This window comes from Terrapene carolina, unplaced genomic scaffold (assembly GCF_002925995.2).
Source record: "Terrapene carolina triunguis isolate 2854851 unplaced genomic scaffold, T_m_triunguis-2.0 Scaffold35098, whole genome shotgun sequence".
Lineage (NCBI taxonomy): Eukaryota > Metazoa > Chordata > Testudines > Emydidae > Terrapene > Terrapene triunguis.
Window position 1 is genome coordinate 9,918,552 of NW_020699449.1, and position 17,777 is coordinate 9,936,328.

The 17,777-nt window shown below is 45.0% G+C and overlaps 1 pseudogene; it reads right to left on the reverse strand.

Annotated features, from left to right (window-relative positions):
* Positions 1–212: 212 nt before the first annotated feature.
* LOC113405344 lies at positions 213–386 on the reverse strand (annotated as a pseudogene).
* Positions 387–17,777: the final 17,391 nt, after the last annotated feature.

The following is a 17,777-nucleotide window of genomic DNA, read 5'->3' on the forward strand; positions in this document are numbered from 1 at the left end:
CTAATACCACAGTTAAGATCCACTTGCACTCATTCACAAAGTACAAGAATGTAATAAGAAATAGATTTACAAAACGTCCCCGTCAACATGTTAAGGACACTGTACAACATAAAGACAATATAAAATTCAATGGACATATTATAATAAGAAACAACCCTCTGAGAATTCAATCCCATTAAATACTAGTGTTGGCAATGCTATGCTGTCGGTACTTATGATTTCAGCTTGATGAAGCCGATGTCCTTGGCGTACTGGTGGAAGCACTGCCAGCACATGTTCAGCCTGTACTTGCGGATCAGGCTGTGGCGGTTCGAGCACATGCGGCACGAGCGGGAGACCTGGCCGAACTTCCTGGGTTGGCTCCAGGAGAGCTGCTGGTGACCCATCCTGCCCTCTGCTCACACCGCGCCGAAAGAAGTGTGTTCTGCCACTGGAAACTTTATTTGTATTAAAATGGTCCCAGTAATTAATAACCTAACCTGTACCATATTACAATATACCCCTCCTATGCTATTAATGTGAATGCCTCTTAAAAGTACCAAAAATTAGTTAAATAACAAATGTGGTATGGTACTGTATCCCACTGCTAGGACTCAAATCATGGGCGAGGATTAGAAAAGACTCTTGTTGGGATGACAGCATCCAGGTCTGGAGTATGTTCCATATCCCCTGGTACAGTCCTGGAGCCAGGGGACATATTAAGGCTCCAGGAGTATAAAGCTGTTTCATTACCATACATACATTTACTGGGATGTGTATAATATTGGTGAAATATTTCAGAGATTGGCCGCTTGTTTTCTTGGCATTGGCAGAGCAGAGTTATGCCCCCGTGTAATAAATAAAGTGGGGGGATAGCTCCCTTTGATGGACACCCAGCCAGCCAGCTAGCTGTATAATCCCTCCTGGTAGCTGTTCTTTACTTGCTTTACCTGTAAAGGGTTAAAAAGTCCCCCAGGTAAAGAAAAAAAGTGGGCACCTGACCAAAAGAGCCAATGGGAAGGTAGAACTTTTTAGAATTGGGAAAGAAACTTTCCCTTTGTCTGTTCTCCCTGGGCTGGAGGGTCAGAGCAGCCATGCTATAAGCAGCTAAGCCAGGTATCATTATAAGTTATCAGATCATGCCTAGAACTACTTATCTGAACTCCAATGTGTAAGTCGATCAGAATGTTAACTAGATGCGATTAGGGTTATTTCTTTTATTTCTTATTGGCTTGCGGATTCCTCTGTTCTAACCCCAGATGCTTTTGTTTGCTTGTAATCTTTAAGCTGAACCCCCAAGAAAGCTATTTTGGGTGCTTGATTTTTGGAATTGCTCTTTTAAAATCTAGCAAAAGCCTAAGTTCCAGATGTATTTTCTTTCTTTTTGTTTTTAATAAAATTTACCTTTTTTTTAAGAACAGGATTGGATTTTTGGTGTCTTAAGAGGTTTGTGCATGTTGTTTGATTAGCTGGTAGCCACAGCTAATGTCCTTTGTTTTCTTTCTCAGCTCTTCCCCAGACGGGGGTGAAAGGGCTTAAGGGCACCCCAGAGGGAGGAATTCCCAAGTGCCCCTTCCTGGGTTCAAAGGGGGTGTCAAGGCTGGATCCCCACTTTGAACTTTAGGGTTCAAATGTAGGGGCCTGCATGAAAACTTCTAAGCTTATCTACCAGCTTAGCTTTGGTCCGCTGCCACCATCACAAGAATTCCCTCCCTGGGAAGCCTTGAGAAACCTTTCACCAATTCCCTGGTGAACACAGATCCAAACCCCCTTGGATCTTAAAACAAGGAGAAATTAACCATCCCCCCTCCTTCCTCCCACCCTCCTTTCACCAACTCCTGGTGAATACAGATCCAAACCCCCTTGGATCTTAAAACAAGGAGAAATCAATCTGGTTCTTAAAAAAGAAGGCTTTTAATTAAAGAAAAAGGTAAAAATCATCTCTGTAAAATCAGTATGGAGAATAACTTTACAGGGTAATCAAACTTAAAGAGCTCAGAGGACCCCCCCCTCTGTCTTAGGTTCAAAGTACAGCAAACAAAGATACACACTCTGGTAAAAAGGTACATTTACAAGTTGAGAAAACAAAGTAAATCTAAGACGCCTTGCCTGTCTTTTACTTACTAGTTTGAAATAGGAGAGACTTGTTTAGAAAGATGGGGAGAACCTGGATTGATGTCTGGTCCCTCTCAGTCCCAAGAGCGAACCACCCCTTAAAACAAAGAGCACACACAAAAGCCTTTCCCCCCCCAAGATTTGAAAGTATCTTGTCTCCTTATTGGTCCTTGGGTCAGGTGTCAGCCAGGTTACCCGAGCTTCTTAACCCTTTACAGGTAAAAGGATTTGGAGTCTCTGTACACAGAGAGCTGTTACCCTTCCCTTTATAGTTATGACAGGGGGTTTTGTTGCATTTGGGTGGTGGCAGCGTTTACCAAGCCAAGGTCAGAAAAAAGCTGTAACCTTGGGAGTTTAATACAAGCCTGGAGTGGCCAGTATTAATTTTTAAAATCCTTGCGGCCCCCACCTTCTGCACTCGTAGTGACAGAGTTGGGATTCAGCCTTGACACTCTGTTTCAGTCTTATATTCATCCTGCCCAGAGTACAGCAGCAAAATCATTGGACGAGTGGTACATTTGATATAACCCCAACACTAGGCCTTAGCATGTGGATGGGGAGTAGATAATCTAGTGCACACTGGACTGGGAGCATCTCAACCTTGTCTCACTTCTGCAAGCTATTGTCTCTGTAGAAACTGGGCTATTCAGGAGCATACAGCTGGAAGAGGAAAAGGAACATATGTTGCTATGAACAAGAGGAAACACATGCAGGTAGTGTCCTAGTAGAAGGTTATTTAGATACTAAGCTATTTGAGGGTGGGGGGATTGGATGATATTTTGTGTCTTTTACAGCACTGAACATGTTGTTGCTCAGCAAATGAATGATAATTAATAATACTTACAGATATGTCAGTGTACACTGCAGATAGTCTCATCTCAGTAAAACACTTTAGTTCAATGTTGACTTGCAGGTTGTTACATATCAGCTGAAATATATAAATCAGTGAGCCACAAACTCTGTGCTCAGATGTGCAGCTTTATTGTCGTTCAAAAATGGCAACGGAATCTTTAAACTTTCACCTCAGCATTCCCCCAAACCTGGGCGCGAGGGATCAGAACGTCGATAACACAATGACATTCTCGAGCCAGCATGAGCAGAGAAAGCCAAGGAGGAAGGAGAGGCACAGCTCTCATAAGTGTACCCACCTGCATGCCCCAAGGCAGAACATGGCTCAGTGTGTTGCATATCTGTGTGGCAAGCAGCGTGCATAGAGCTTATCACAAACAAAACACATACGTACCCCTTTGCTTTGTAAAAATGCCTGCATGCCAGTGCCCTCTGGTCCATGCAGCAAACAGCGGTCAAGGTTTCCAACAAATTTTCCTCCGTTTTTTCCCCTGTGACACAATCATCCTATTTATTCTGGCTACTGCCACGGCTTAGGAGAAGTGGGGCTCTCACTATGGTCTACCCATGCTGACTCTCTAATATCAGTGTGCTGTCAGCATTCTGAGGTGAGCCAGGAACAGAGGCACTGGAGCTTAGCTTGGCCTGCCTGTGTGCTTGGACCATATGGCTAAGGGATGTTTATAGAGTGGAGCAAGCCAGCCAGCCAACCAGCATCTCTCTGCTTTCAAAAGCAGCTCAGGCTTTCCAAAGCTGCTTTTTATTAATTATTATTATTTATTATTATGACCTCTGCTCTCTGTATGTTTATTGTACCCCCCCTCCATTTTATCATCTGGTTGTACTGGACCCCTCCTGTCCTTTTATTTCTCTGGAATGAGATCGTCACTCTACTCTGGCCCCTTTAAAAGGGCCAGAGAGGTATAAAGGGGCTCTAAAAGGGCCTCTCCAAGGACCCTCTCACAAGCCCTCATGGTGTGGGTAGGGCCAGTGACGGGAGGGCAGGTTTGGGACTCCAGCATCCAGCATTGTGGCCTATAGGGCAGCCCAGGGAGGCTGCTGTCACTTATATAAACCCCCAGGATTGTCTAGGCCCTCGGAGCTGCCCAAGCTTTAAAACCCCCAGAGTTCCCCATCTCCCAGGGCTGCAAGTTCTGGGCTACCCCTGAGGCTCAGAATCTCACCCCTGGATTTTAAGCAGGAGTTTAAATGTATTTCACTGTATTTCATAGGAGCCAGAGTGTCTTGGCTGGCTATTTTAAAAATGAGTTAATATAATTATAACTGTTGTAAATAAGAACAATAGGCCATTGTTATTTCACTTTGGGATTAACAGTTAAATTGGGGAAGACTGTATGCAGTCCTACTCTAAGTGCCTATGAGGAGTACTAACCCTGTTTACCCCACCAGGAGTACTGAGGCCATGTGTTCAGCACAGCATAGGACTACATGGGTGAGATTCAGCTTTGTTTACTCATGTAAGGTCCGATCCAGCTTCCACTGACTTCAATGGGAATTAAAACAGTCGGAGGACTAAGCCTAGAGATCTCTCTGTCTCTTCTCTGAGGCTTGGTCTACACTAGAAAATGAGGTTGGCTTAACTACATCAGTCAGAGGGTGTGAACGTTGAGCTGGGCTCATTCCCCATGTTGACAGTGCTTGGTCAACGGAAGAATTCTTCCAATGACCTAGCTACTGCCTCTCCAGCATCTTAAGTGTAGATGAGCCCTTTCATAGAAGATTTTAAGGATCGTCATCTCGCCTGTGTGTCGTGTCTCTGTGCAGTATAGTGGTTGCAAGAATTAGTAATGATTTGGATACCCTATGGAACCATTGACTCTGTGTGGGGCGGAGTCTGTATTGTGGGGACAGGCCGGGATCAGCTTTGGGAGAGGAAGCTTATACAAAGAGAAGGTGGAGTGCAGGGCAACAGTTGTAGCCTTCCTCTGTCCTTGCCTACAACACACCTAGAAAAATGTCAAAGAAAAGTACCAATTCGCTTGGTACTTTGTGAGTACCAAATTTCAAGCAAAGGTGGCTTTTTGTCTTTCTGGTAATTTTAACACACAGAATAACCATTTCCGCCTGAAATGTTGCAGAAAGAGGCAATTTCAGGAAGCCCAAATAACTTGACAACATCTGCTCTAGGTCTGGTTAATGTTGTAATTTCCTCATCAGAGTTCATCCTGAAGTATTGTCATTTCTTGCAATGCTGCTCTGAGGAGCAGTCGTCACTGAAAAACAAGGCCTTATCTCATCTACACAGTGAGTAAGGATGATACATGAATAGGATGGCATGCAGTGCTCCAGGGTTGCAGAGATCTAGGGCCCTGAACCACAGTCCATTGAAGTCTATGGGAGTTTTTCCATTGACTGTGCTGGGCTTTGGATTAGGCTTTGAGAGAATGCCCCTTTTGAAAGTAGTGCTTAACCTTTAGCATATTTTAGATTTTTGTTTCTCTTTTTTCTATTCAAGTTTTAAAACATTTATGGCTGGATGTTGAAAGGATTATGAACAAGTCCTTTTGCCTGACAAACCTGCGTGTGGAGAAACATTATGTATATGACTGAAAAACTTGCTATATCATCACAGGATGTATCTGCACAAATAGAACGATTGCAAATCTGGCTTTCTGCTTATGCAAATTTGCAGGTTACAGTAACACAAGGCACTTCCTATATGCACAGAGCCAGGTTTCTGTGACTTTAGCTCATGGTGAGTAGCACTTGCTCACTTGTGCGGGATCTTGCTGAAATCGTTATCTTCCCACTCTTTGAAATTTCCCGTTTATAGAGTAAGGGCCAATCTGAAGCACATACTCAGCTTAAGTAGCACTTACTATTGCAAATAGTCCCACTGGCATTTTAGTATTCATGGGTGTGACGGGCTGGACCCCCTGGGATGTCTCCTGGTGTGTTGGGACGCCACTGAGTCAGACTATTCTGCCAGCCTGGGCCCCCTTTTACCTGGTCTTGCTGGGGTAAGCTCCCCAGCCTTTTCCAGCCCAGCGCACAGGCAGGGCCACACCCAGCTGCACAGAGAGACAGAGATCCACTCTGAGAAGGCTCAGCTTAAGGGGCTTGCCACAGCACCCAGATGTTGACTCCCCCCCCCTTGGAGTACAACCCCAAAATTATATGAAATTCGCCTCTTCCCTCAATGTGGATGAGGGTATGCACACTTCTTGCCCCCCCCAAGTTAGAAATCACATAAACTGGGTTATATTGTAAATCAGAAATAAATTTATTAACTATAACTATAATTTTAAGTAGTTAAGGAGGTAGCAGACAGAACAAGGCAGATTACTAAGAGAATAAAACAGAGCATGCAAACGTAAGCTTAATACACTAAAAAAACTGGTTACATGTAAGTTCTCACCCTAAATGTGGTTCTAATAATCTTTTTCACAGGCCGGATGCTCTTCCAGCCTGGGTCCAGTTCTTTCCCCCAGTTCAGTCTTAGTTGTTTCCAGCAGTCATCTTGGGTGGGGTAGCCGGGGACAGGGCCGGCTCCAGGTTTTCTGCCGCCCCAAGCAGCAAAAAAAAATAAAAAAATAAGCCGATCGGCGGCACTTCAGCGGCAGCTCAATCTCGCCACTTCATTCTTCGGTGGCAGTTCGGCGGCGGGTCCTTCACGCCGTCTCTTCCTCTTCGGCGGCACTTCGGCAGCAGCTCAAAGAGGGAGAGAAGGACTGAGGGACCCGCTGCCGAATTCCCGCCGAAGACCCGGATGGGCTGCCCCAATAGCGGACGAGTGCCGCCCCTTTGTATTGGTTGCCCCAAGCACCTGCTTCCTTAGCTGGTGCCTGGAGCCGGCCCTGGCCGGGGAGAACTGATGACCTGGATTACCTCACTCCCCACCCTTAAATAGGATCTGCATAGGGTGGGAGTCCTCTGTTTCCTAGTTTGACCTCACCCCACCCCCCAGCTTCTCGTGGAAAAGTACAGAATTCAATATGGGTTCCAGTATCAGGTGACATGGTCACCTGCCTCTGTAGGGCCCCTGTAGTCATTCTTCACAGGCTGACCCACATGTTCACAGGAAGACTAAGCTCTTTTACACTCCATTGTCTCTTGCTGATGAGCCATCAGCACTGTCTGGCTTTTTCATTGTTGTACCTGAAGTGTTAGCAAGGGGAGTCACCCAAAGTAGCATAGTTGAAATACAGATACCGAGTCAATATTCCTGACTTCAGATACAGAAATGATACAGTTATACAAACTGGATAATCACATTCAGTAAATTATAACCTTTCCAATGATACCTTACAAAACCCATCTTGTATAAAGTACATCTCAGTTATGTCATATTCATATCATAAGCATATTTTCATAAAGAATATGGAGCGAAGCGCCACAGTGGGATATTTCAGATATCTATGGGGCGTTTTTATCAAACCTCCTCTTAGCTTTCAGGTCCAGGCTCCACATAAAGAGCTGGAGACCAAACCACCAACAATGCCAGCACTGTTTACCTGTTAGCTTGTCACATGACCATCTCTGTGTCTTCTTCCCCATTGTCCCTAATGCACCGAATACCCTTCCAGAAGTGATCTGTAAGGTCACTACTCTCGTCTCCTCCAAATCCCTCTTCAAGACCCACTTCTGCAGGGATGCTTATGAGAAATCAGCCTACAAATGATGGTTTGGTTGAAGGGCAGTTGGAGATAATTGACACTTGCTTTATCTAGTTATAATAATGATAATGAAAATGTACATATGTATGTAAAGATTGTATATATTTTACCCGTCTTCTCTTCCCTCTCCCCCTTATCCTCTGCATGTTGATTGCCTTCTTAAATCAGCAAGGCCTGTATGCTTGTAAAACACAATGTGGTCCAGATTCTGACTTGGGCTTCCGAGTGCGACTGCAATGTAAGTGCTAAATAACGCTGATGCATACTCAGAAGTCTCTTTTTATTGTGTAATACACTGCGTGCTCAGTATGGTCAAGTATCTTCGTGGTTTTGATGTTCTTTCCTGATGGCTCATTAAATTTGATGGCCTGTCCTCTGGTGGGTGTCTTCCCAATACACACCCAGTTGTAATTGTTACATAGTCCATATTTCTAACTTTAGATGCAGAAATGATACATGCATACAAATTGGTTAATCACATTTGTTAATCATAACCTTTCCAATGATACCTTACAAGATCCATCTTGCATAAAGTACATCTCAGTTATGTCATATTTATATCAGAAGCATATTTTCATAAAGAATATGGAGTGAAATGTCAATAATCATATCTGAGGGATTACAGGAATTACTGGAACTAGAATTATCAAGATATTCAGTGTAGGTATGTGCATAACTGGAAAATCTGGGTATTACCTACATGTTTGCAGAGCACTTAGCAAACCGGATACTCTATTGGGGCTTCTAAGCACTAATGTAATATAAAAAAATAACACTTTTGTAATAATCTTCATCCTACCTCTCCCTTTGAGCCTCCTTTTCTTTGTTTGGTGTCCTCCCATGTTGTGCCATATCTAAAATCTAGACTAGAAGTTCTTTGAGGCATGGACCAGTCTGACTTGTTCTGCAAAGTGTGTGATACAGTTTTGAGTAGACTCAAAATACATAATAATTACAACGAACCCAGCAGATTTGTCATACCATTAGCATATTTGTTGCAATAAATAAAATTTGAGTAGATCACATTTATCAAATTAGGTTTATTGTATGGACTTGGGAATTAGTTTCTTAATAGTCCACAAAAACTACAAATAATTGAAATTCATACATGAAAAGCTGAAAGTGTTCACTGTCAATAAGGAAATGACCTGATCTGTTAAGTGCAAGGTCATTGTTCAATTACATTTGTATGGGAAATTGATTTATAATTGTTATTAATATAGCTGAAGTGGAAAGGGATCACAGAAAACCCATAATGCTCAGTGCTAGACAGGGCCGGCTCCAGGCACCAACCTGGCAAGGAGGTGCTTGGGGCAGCCGCTCCGGAGAGGGGCGGCACGTCCAGCGATTCGGCGGCAATTCGGCGGACGGTCCCTCACTCCCACTCGGAGCGAAGGACCTCCCGTCGAATTGCCGCCGCAGATCGCGATCGCGGCTTTTTTTTTTTTTTTTTTGGCTGCTTGGGGCGGCCAAAACCCTGGAGCCGGCCCTGGTGCTAGATATAGATGATGACCAAATCCTGCAGTTCAGATACTGACGTCAGTGGGAGTTACAAAAGCAGGTTATGGATCTATGTGCTTTAAATGTATCCATAGAGCATATCTACTGAAGCTTTTTTAAAACTTGAGAGGATGAAACCAGAACATTTCAAAGGGATGCTCTAGGACAGTGGTTCTCACACTTTTTTTTTCACGGACCGCTTGAAAATTGCTGAGGGTCTCGGCAGACCACTTAATGATCTTTCCAAATGTTGTTTGTACCATTAGCTAACTATTGTAAAGCGCTTTGGATAAAAGCGCTATATTAAAAAAATAATTAATTTTTTTTTGTTCTACAAATAAAAGCACACAACTCATACTTTAATATCAGTAGTCTTACCTTTCTAATGCGATGTATGTGCCCTCTCTCCCACGCCGCAGCAGCCCCCGAGCTGGGGCTGGGAAGGAGGGGGGTCTCTCCCTGGCAGCCTCATCCCTGAAGCTGGTGAAAGTTGCCTCTTTCTCTGGCCGACGCAGCCCTGCACGTCCCAAATTCCCCCCACCCCTCACCCCAGTGCCCCCTCCCACCTGCCTCCTATTCCCCCGAAGGCCACCACCTCAGCCTACATGTGCGTCTTCTCAGGGGCTAGGCACCTAATTAGTGGAGCCACGCCTATGCGGCTTCACTAATTAGGTGGGTAGCCCTTCATTTTCTCGTGTGCGGCCGCCCAGGCGCGCACCTTGGAGGGAACTATCCATGGACCACCTGAATGGAACTTGCAGACCACTGGTGGTCCACAGACCACAGTTTGAGAACCTCTGCTCTAGGTGCATGGCTTGGGAATGCTTTTTTCATATCCATTTTTTTAAAATTTAGGGCCAGATCCTTAGCTGATATAATATGACATAGCTGCATTGGAGACAATGGAGTTGCATCAATTTACCTCAGCTGAGGAACTAGCCCATTGTGGTTAATATTCTCTGTAATCAAAAAGAGCATTGATTGAGCTTTTGAATCATGTTTATTAGGTATTATGAATAACATCTACTAAGACTCTATGGTTTGTCTTTTGGCTTTGCTGATAGTCAAACATTGGATTGCTCTATATGCATAGGATACCCTATCCCAACCACTCATGCATTCAGAACTTGGTTAATTATGCTGATGGTTTTTTTTTTTTAAATGATCTGATATGGGTAGCCATACGAAAATAAGGGAGAGCTATGTGTTCTGTCTTTTCTGGAATTAAGGAATTTTTCTGGAATTAGAAAATTATTCTTTCATATTTCTGAACCAAATTTTCTTTGACTGTTCACACCCCTTTCCTGTTTGCTGTCCGTTAATATTTTAATGAGCAGGTTTATGAGCCAATCAGCAAATTGTATTCAAATATGATTGAATTACTGTGGACACAAGTTTCAAATGTGTAGCTAAGAATCACACTGGAAACCTGTTTCTAATAGTTACACTCTTCCAGTTAGGGAAGAGATCCATACCATGTGTCCAATCCAAACAGCTCCCTGGAGGCGGACCTGTCTGGGGTCCCCAGAGAGAATGCAACCCCCATTCCTAGACTCACTGAGCAACAGCGAAGTTAGAATCAGAGCTTCTGCAGTTTGGTTCCATGCTATGATCCCATCCCACTTTTTTTCTGCCCCACCCCTGGAGGAACCTGCACCTTGTCCCTGTTCACTGGGGAACCATGGGAGGCACTGTGGACAATCATTTCTGGAGCTACCTTAAGCACACTGCCACCTGTGTGTAAGTCAGTGGTCAAATGCCTGAATCTTGCCAGACAGCTTTGGGGTTTTGTTACTTGTTGAGAAAGCCCATTGCTTCATTCTGTTCTCAGCAATATCGCCCAATGACAGTCAGTTTACCAGCTCCACTTTCAGGATGTAGCTTATTCTGTGAGCAATCCCATTTTCGTCAGTGGAAACGCCAGCAGAATAAAGTACTATGCCACGTGATTAAGGGTGGCCATATCTGACCCTGAGTTTGCAAAGCGCTTCAAACAGATCAGTGAGGTGTAAATGTGAAGTAGAACTAGGGGCTCAGAAATATTGTGGCTGGTTATTTTTAGAATTTTGCATGTCAAGACCAAATGTGCTTACTTGTTTCCTTCTAAGCCATTTCACTCTTGCCCGTAAGACACAGTAATTGTACATTCACATGAATAAGGAAATTTGTTCTATTACATAAAATTGAGTTAGTTTCAAGATACCACAAGGAGTCTCAGTAGTTTACTGAAACTTCCTATGATCATTAGGCCAGAGGAGTCACGCCAGTTCTAGTCAGTAGGACGTATTTAGGTGAAATTGACATCAGTACAGATGCTGGAAGGGCCGGTCTTAGGCATGAGCCAACGGGGTGGCTGCCCAGGGTGCCCGGAGGTCAAGGGGGCGCCATGCGGCAGAACAGAGGTGTGGGGTTCCAGTGTAGTGTCAGAAACTGCTCCCTGGGGAACGCCACTTGGAGAGGCACCCAGATTTCTCCCTGCTTGCTCCTGGCAGAGGAACATGGGGCGGGAGCGGTGACACCCTGGTGACAGATACTGCTCGCCCCCCTAACGTTCCTCTGCACCCCACGCGGGGGCTGGGAGGGGGCAGAGCAAGGAGCAACACCAAGTGCTCCGTGCATCCAGGTCATTTTCCCCACCTGGGCTGGGCTGTGAGGTGAGCATCAGGAGCTGCTGCTCTGCCCTGCCCTCCCCTTACGCAGCCCAGGTGGGGAAAGTGACCTGGGTGCAGGAAGCCCTGATGTCGCTCCTCGCTCCCCCAGCACTGTCCCCTAGGACTGCGGAGAGGAGCAGCGTTCGGGGGGGGGGGAAGCGAGCAGCAATGCCGGCAGCTCCGTGCATCCAGGTCAGTTTCCCCACATGGGCTCAGGAGGGGAGTGCACGGGTTGGGGGGGCAGGAGGGATGCAGGGTTGCAGGAGGGGGGGCAGGGGTTGGGGGCAGGAGAGGGGCAAGAGGGAGATGCAGGACTTGGGGGCTCAGGAGGGGGTGCACGGGTTGGGGTTGCAGGAGGGAGGTGCAGGAGTTGGGGGGCAGGGTTGCAGGAGGGGAGTGCAGGGGTTGGGGCAAAGGGGGAGTGGGACGCCCACAGGGGCCCAGGACAATGGTGGGGGCATCGCACCCACGAGGGCCAGGGGCGCCAAAATACAAGTTCGCCCAGGGCACCATTTTCCTTACGGCCGTCCCTATAGCAGCCACCGCCCACGTTGTATCCTCTGTGAGGTAGGGGGCAGTGTTTTGGCTAACAGAGCCACAAATATAGCAGGCCCAGTGGCTATATTCCTGCACCTCTTCTTGCTTAATATCCCCATTTCCCATGCTCCCACAGAGAGCTGCTGTGGAGTTTATCTCCAAGGCCCAGGGCCTGTGCAGCATCCCTGCTTCCCACCTCGAGCGTTGGAAACCACCACAGTGCTGCTGCGTTTTGGCCCTTCTTCAGTCAAGGAGCTGGTGTCCCCCAGCAGATGGAAAGTATAGACTGCCTCAGCACCCAGCAGCGGCTCCTAAATAATAGCGCTTTAAAAAAAAATGGAAAAGAAGGAAAGTTGAATGGACCCAATAGTCGTAAATACCAAAGTTTAAATCCTGCCCAAGGTGTCTGGAGGGAACACGGGGGGCTGTGTGTGTGGGGTGCAAACTGCCAGTAAATTCTCAGACATCCTGCTGCTGTAGGACAGAATAGCACAGGGTGCTCCTGGGGAAAATGTGTTTGGGCTTGATCCAAAGCTCATTGAAGTCAGTGGAAGGACTCCCATTCACTTCAGTGGACCATGGATCAGACCCTTAGTGACCAAGCTGACATTCCTGTAAGAAGGAGCATCAACCATCCCAGCTTAACACATGCTGCAATGTACATGGTGAGAGGCTGACCAAGCCTCCCAGATAGCAACCCACAAGCCCTGAGGCTGTGGAGCACAGTGGGTGCAGTAGCCCCTTACTTTCTTCTCCTTTGAACATAGGAACATAGGAATTGCTGGTCTGGATCAGACCTCAAGGTCCATCTCATCCAGTCTCTGACACTGGCCAGCACCAGATGCTGCAGAGGAAGATGCAAGAAACCTCTCATTAGGCAGATGTGGGATAATATGGCCCCACACTAGGTTTTATTCTGATCCCTAATAGTTAGAGATTGGTGTAAAGCCTGAAGCATGAGGTTTAATATCCCTTCCAGAATTTACGTTAGCATTAACAATCGTAACCCTGGGTGTTCTTGTTATCCACAGATCTAGCCGTGCCTTTTTGAATCTCACTAAGTTTTGGCTTCAACAACATCCTGTGGCAATGAGTTCCACAGCTGAATTACGTGTTGTGTGGAAAAAATATTTCCTCACCAGGTGAGAATTGTGCCGTGGTGTTAATTGAGGTGCACTGGGTGGGAGTGGTAGATGGAGGGAGAACGGATCTCAAGGCTTGATTGGGCCCTGAAGATATCCACACTGCAGACTGTAACACATGCATTGCGACTATGAGGGAGTGAGAGAGGCCAGTGAAATTCTCTTTACTTTTTTTTATAAAATTTTGAATGGGGGGGGGGATTTTGTTTTATTACATTTTATCTTCAGGGGCGGGGGGAGATGGGTCCTGCTCCTGGGAAGTGGGAGGCCCTGGGGCCATATCTGGTCCTGCCATGGAGGGGTGGGCTGGAGACTGAGCCTGCCCTATTCAAGTGAAGAGAGGAGGGTAGAATTCACCCCTGTGGAAAGACCCAGCACAAGGTCTATGCACCACTTCAAGTCCCATGTAAACCCTCAAAACAGGCCTTAAGTGGTGCACAGGTTTTGTGCTAACCCTTGGCTCAGGGATGAATTTCCTCCTTATTGAGGTTTTGTTGAGGAAGGTTCATGTGAAGGAAAACCTATGTTTGTTTTAAAACCATATTATCACTTTATGTGGTGGTAGAAAAGTGTGCAAATCACCAATCATTTTTAAATTGTTAAGCATAATGAAAATGGAAAGTTGCTCAAGAAGGAGGAAGCCGCCATCTTGACTTTCAGCTGGCAGTTTGGAAGAAAGGAATGTCAGTGCAGGAGAGAAGCTAGAGAATTTCACAGATGTTTTCAGGTAAGTTCTGTCATTTAATGCATTTTTTAAAAAAAAATAGTGGTTTAATATAAATATTTTCTGTGGGTGCTTTTCTAGTAAATAATACTTTGCATTTCAGTGGCATCTTCCAAGTGAGAAAATGCTTTGCAAGCAATTAATTTACTCTCACGAACACTCCTGTGAGGTATGGCAGTATTATTAGCCCAATTGTGCCAACAAGGAAACTGAAGCACAGAGATGTTAAGAGCTTAAGTGGAATTCCTGCTTGAAAGCAGCTTAAAATGGCCGCACTCCTTGAGAGACACTAGAACCATCCATGCTTTATTAAAATATGACAGTAGCTCCGGTGTTTCTACAAATATTTTTAAAACATGTATTGAGATGGATTCTTTTGTGTAACAAATATTATACCTTGGACAGCCAAATGAATACTGCAACTTTCCTCTCACAACTTTGACAGTGTCCTTTTACTTCAGGCTCTGTTATAAATTGTCTTTATATTTTAATTAATGTAGGAAAAGCAAAGATTGGAAAATATGGATATAGAAATTTCACAGTGGAGGAAAAAAAGAACCAAACAATTGAACGTACTTATTTTGTATGCAATATTCTGTCATTACCTGCAGCTGACGCATAATGTCCCTGTAATTCTAGGAGACTATTATTCAGTAACTGAACTATTTAAAGCCCTTAAAAATAATGACTAATAACACACTTATTTAGAAAACACATTCTGGAATGCCCATCTTAGAACTTACTAAAATGGATATAGTCATGGAGACAAATTCAGTGCACACACGTCCGCAGAATTTTAAGAAACATATTTAGCACGTGAATGTTTATGCTCATGAAGGGTGCATATGTGAACCGTGCTAAGAAATGGCAAATCGCAATGACAGGATGATAAAATATTGATCGCTATAAAAGATAATGTTGTTCAATCCAATGATGCCATGTCCAGCCATATGTCACCACTTCTCTGGACCTACACTTGATCCTCCCCTTTCAGTCCTTGGCCTTTCCCTTCAATTCACCCCTTCGAGCTCCTGGTTCTGTGCTTGGAACCGTCCCTTTCCATCCTTGTTCCCCACTTTGTCCTTTCTCCTGCTGGTGCGTGGCCTCAGCTCCTGCCCTCTTTGTTCTAAGCCAAAACCCTATTGGCTCCTCTTCCAGCCCTTGCCATACCCCCAGGGCCGGCTCCAGGCACCAGCCCAGCAAGCAGGTGCTTGGGGCGGCCAACAGAGAGGGGCGGCACGTCAGGCTCTTCGGCGGCAATTAGGTGGCGAGTCCCTCAGTCTCTCTTGGAGCGAAGGACCTGCTGCTGAATTGCTGCCAAAAACTGAAGCGGCGGCGGTACAGCAGATCGCGATCGCGGCTTTTTTTTTCTTTTTGCTGCTTGGGGCGGCAAAAACCCTGGAGCCGGCCCTGCATACCCCTTTAGTTCCTGCCCCCACGACCAACCAGAAGACCTTCTCCATGGATAGCTCATGGTTTGAGCATTGACCTGCTAAACCCAGGGTTGTGAGTTCAATCCTTGAGGGAGCCATTTAGGGATCTGGGGATTGGTCCTGCTTTGAGCAGGGGGTTGGACTAGATGACCTCTTGAGGTCCCTTCCAACCCTGATATTCTGTAAGGGGAAAGTCAGTAGATTTTGAGATAAGGTTCTTGACTGGGAATTCAATTGGTTAACCTTAATGGGATAGGTTCAAATCCTGGGCAGAAAAGGCTCAGAGGGGCCAGGAGAGGTGGGATCAGGAGTAGGCCTCCGATGAATTTGAGTGAAACCCATGAATTTGCTCTGTCAGTGTTAGCAACCCTTTTAATTTGTTTTCTGCAAAAGTTTATATGTGTGATTTTATGTGCAGAAATGTTTGCAATAAGTGAAAATCTCACAAATACCCACATGGATATTTGAGTCATCCAGCTAGGGAGTTGAAACAATATCACGCGACTTATGTGATCAATCGCATGGCACAAATAACAAAAAGCCAATGGTCAAAATAAATAATTCATGGGTAATCCATATTAGGCAGGACAGTGAATAGTTTCAGGTAACAAAGAAATGTGTTAAAAAAAATCAAAGACTGTTCTTTGGCTAATTCATGAACAGAAAAAAAGAGCTAATATTGAATATATTATGTGCAATGAAAAATCCCCCATCTATAGTAATTGCTGCAAGGTTCAGCTGCCCTCACTTTCCCCCCCAAAGTCCCTTTTTGGTTTCACAGCTCTCCTTATAATTAGTGTAAATGCTTTGTGATTACAAAAGGAAATAAAATAGAATTACATTTTCTCATAGCCTCTTCTCAGCAGTCAAGCTTCTATGGATACACCTGCAAATGGACCTGGCTATTAAAGGGACTGTTTGCTTTATGAACCTTAAATGGACAAGGGTCAACTTTTCAAACTTGGGGAGCAAGGGAATGTTTTTTAAAACTTATTCCATTAACCAAAAGGCGAGAGAAGGAATAGTACATAATTTTCTCCTATTCACCTTAGCCTTCATCTCCCATCCAGCTGCACACTTCGGGTCTCATTCTTTGCCTGTGAAGCATTCATGTGAAACTCGTGGGGAATAAACAAACAACCAACCCTCTCCCATGGAAAAGATTAGGTCTCTCCAGCAGTCTCTACCACGTGATTTAGATTACTACGTGGACAGCCCTGGCCCAGCCTCTGCTTCACCTCTTTTGTCATTGTGCTGACTAATGAACAAGTTATGCTGGCAATAAGGTGAGGCTGCAGCAAGGTGTTCTGTTTTCTCCCAGGCTGGGTTTTGTGTGGGGCTCGTTGTTTGCTGCAGAGGATGATGAAATGATTTAATGAGAACATTTGTTCCTTACATTGAGCTTAAGAGCAAAAGGAAACTCATTTTATTTAGTCTACATCTTTGAGATGATAGTGAAGTAGTTACCGGATCTGTCTGGGAAAGAAAACACTGATTTCTTTTCAGCTGTTCTTGGAAATGGGAATGAAACATGGTGATGTGTAGGTACTACAGCTATTTATGGATGCTAACCTTCAGAGGGCAGTGTTTTAACAAAAGGTCCTGCCTATCACAGGAAGATGACTCATAGGGCTGCTCCTGTTCCCCCATCAACAGAGGCTGGAAGTAGCTTGGCTACTGTCGACAGAACTAAACTGTGTCAGACCCTTTAATAATAGTAATAATAATAATATACATGTATGTAGTGCAATTCTGGCAGTGCTTCACATAGATTTAAAAAGAAGCCGTGGTCCCTGCCCAAAAGACCTTACAGATTTTAGAAAAGCAAAGCAAAAGGCGTAGGGAAAGGTGAGATGAAGGTTAAATAGCTGTGTACACACATCACATTACATAGAACGCAAAGCATAAACGTTGTGATGATTTTTTAAAGCAGAAACTGCTATCGGGCAAGAAGGGAGAAGACAGCACAAGAGGAATAGTCAGCAGTGGGCAACAATTATATTTAGGACAAACGTCTGCCTCTCTTTGCGCCCCCTGTTCCCCTCAAAAAGAGAAATCAACATGACACAATGTTAATTTCTGTCTGTATTCCGGCTCCCCACAACTCTGTGCACAACTCCTTCTGCACATTATTCCCACCACAAGAAGTAGTAATATGTGGAAGCAGTTGTGGAAACACAAGGACTATGGTATGTTCCAAAATGGCTGAA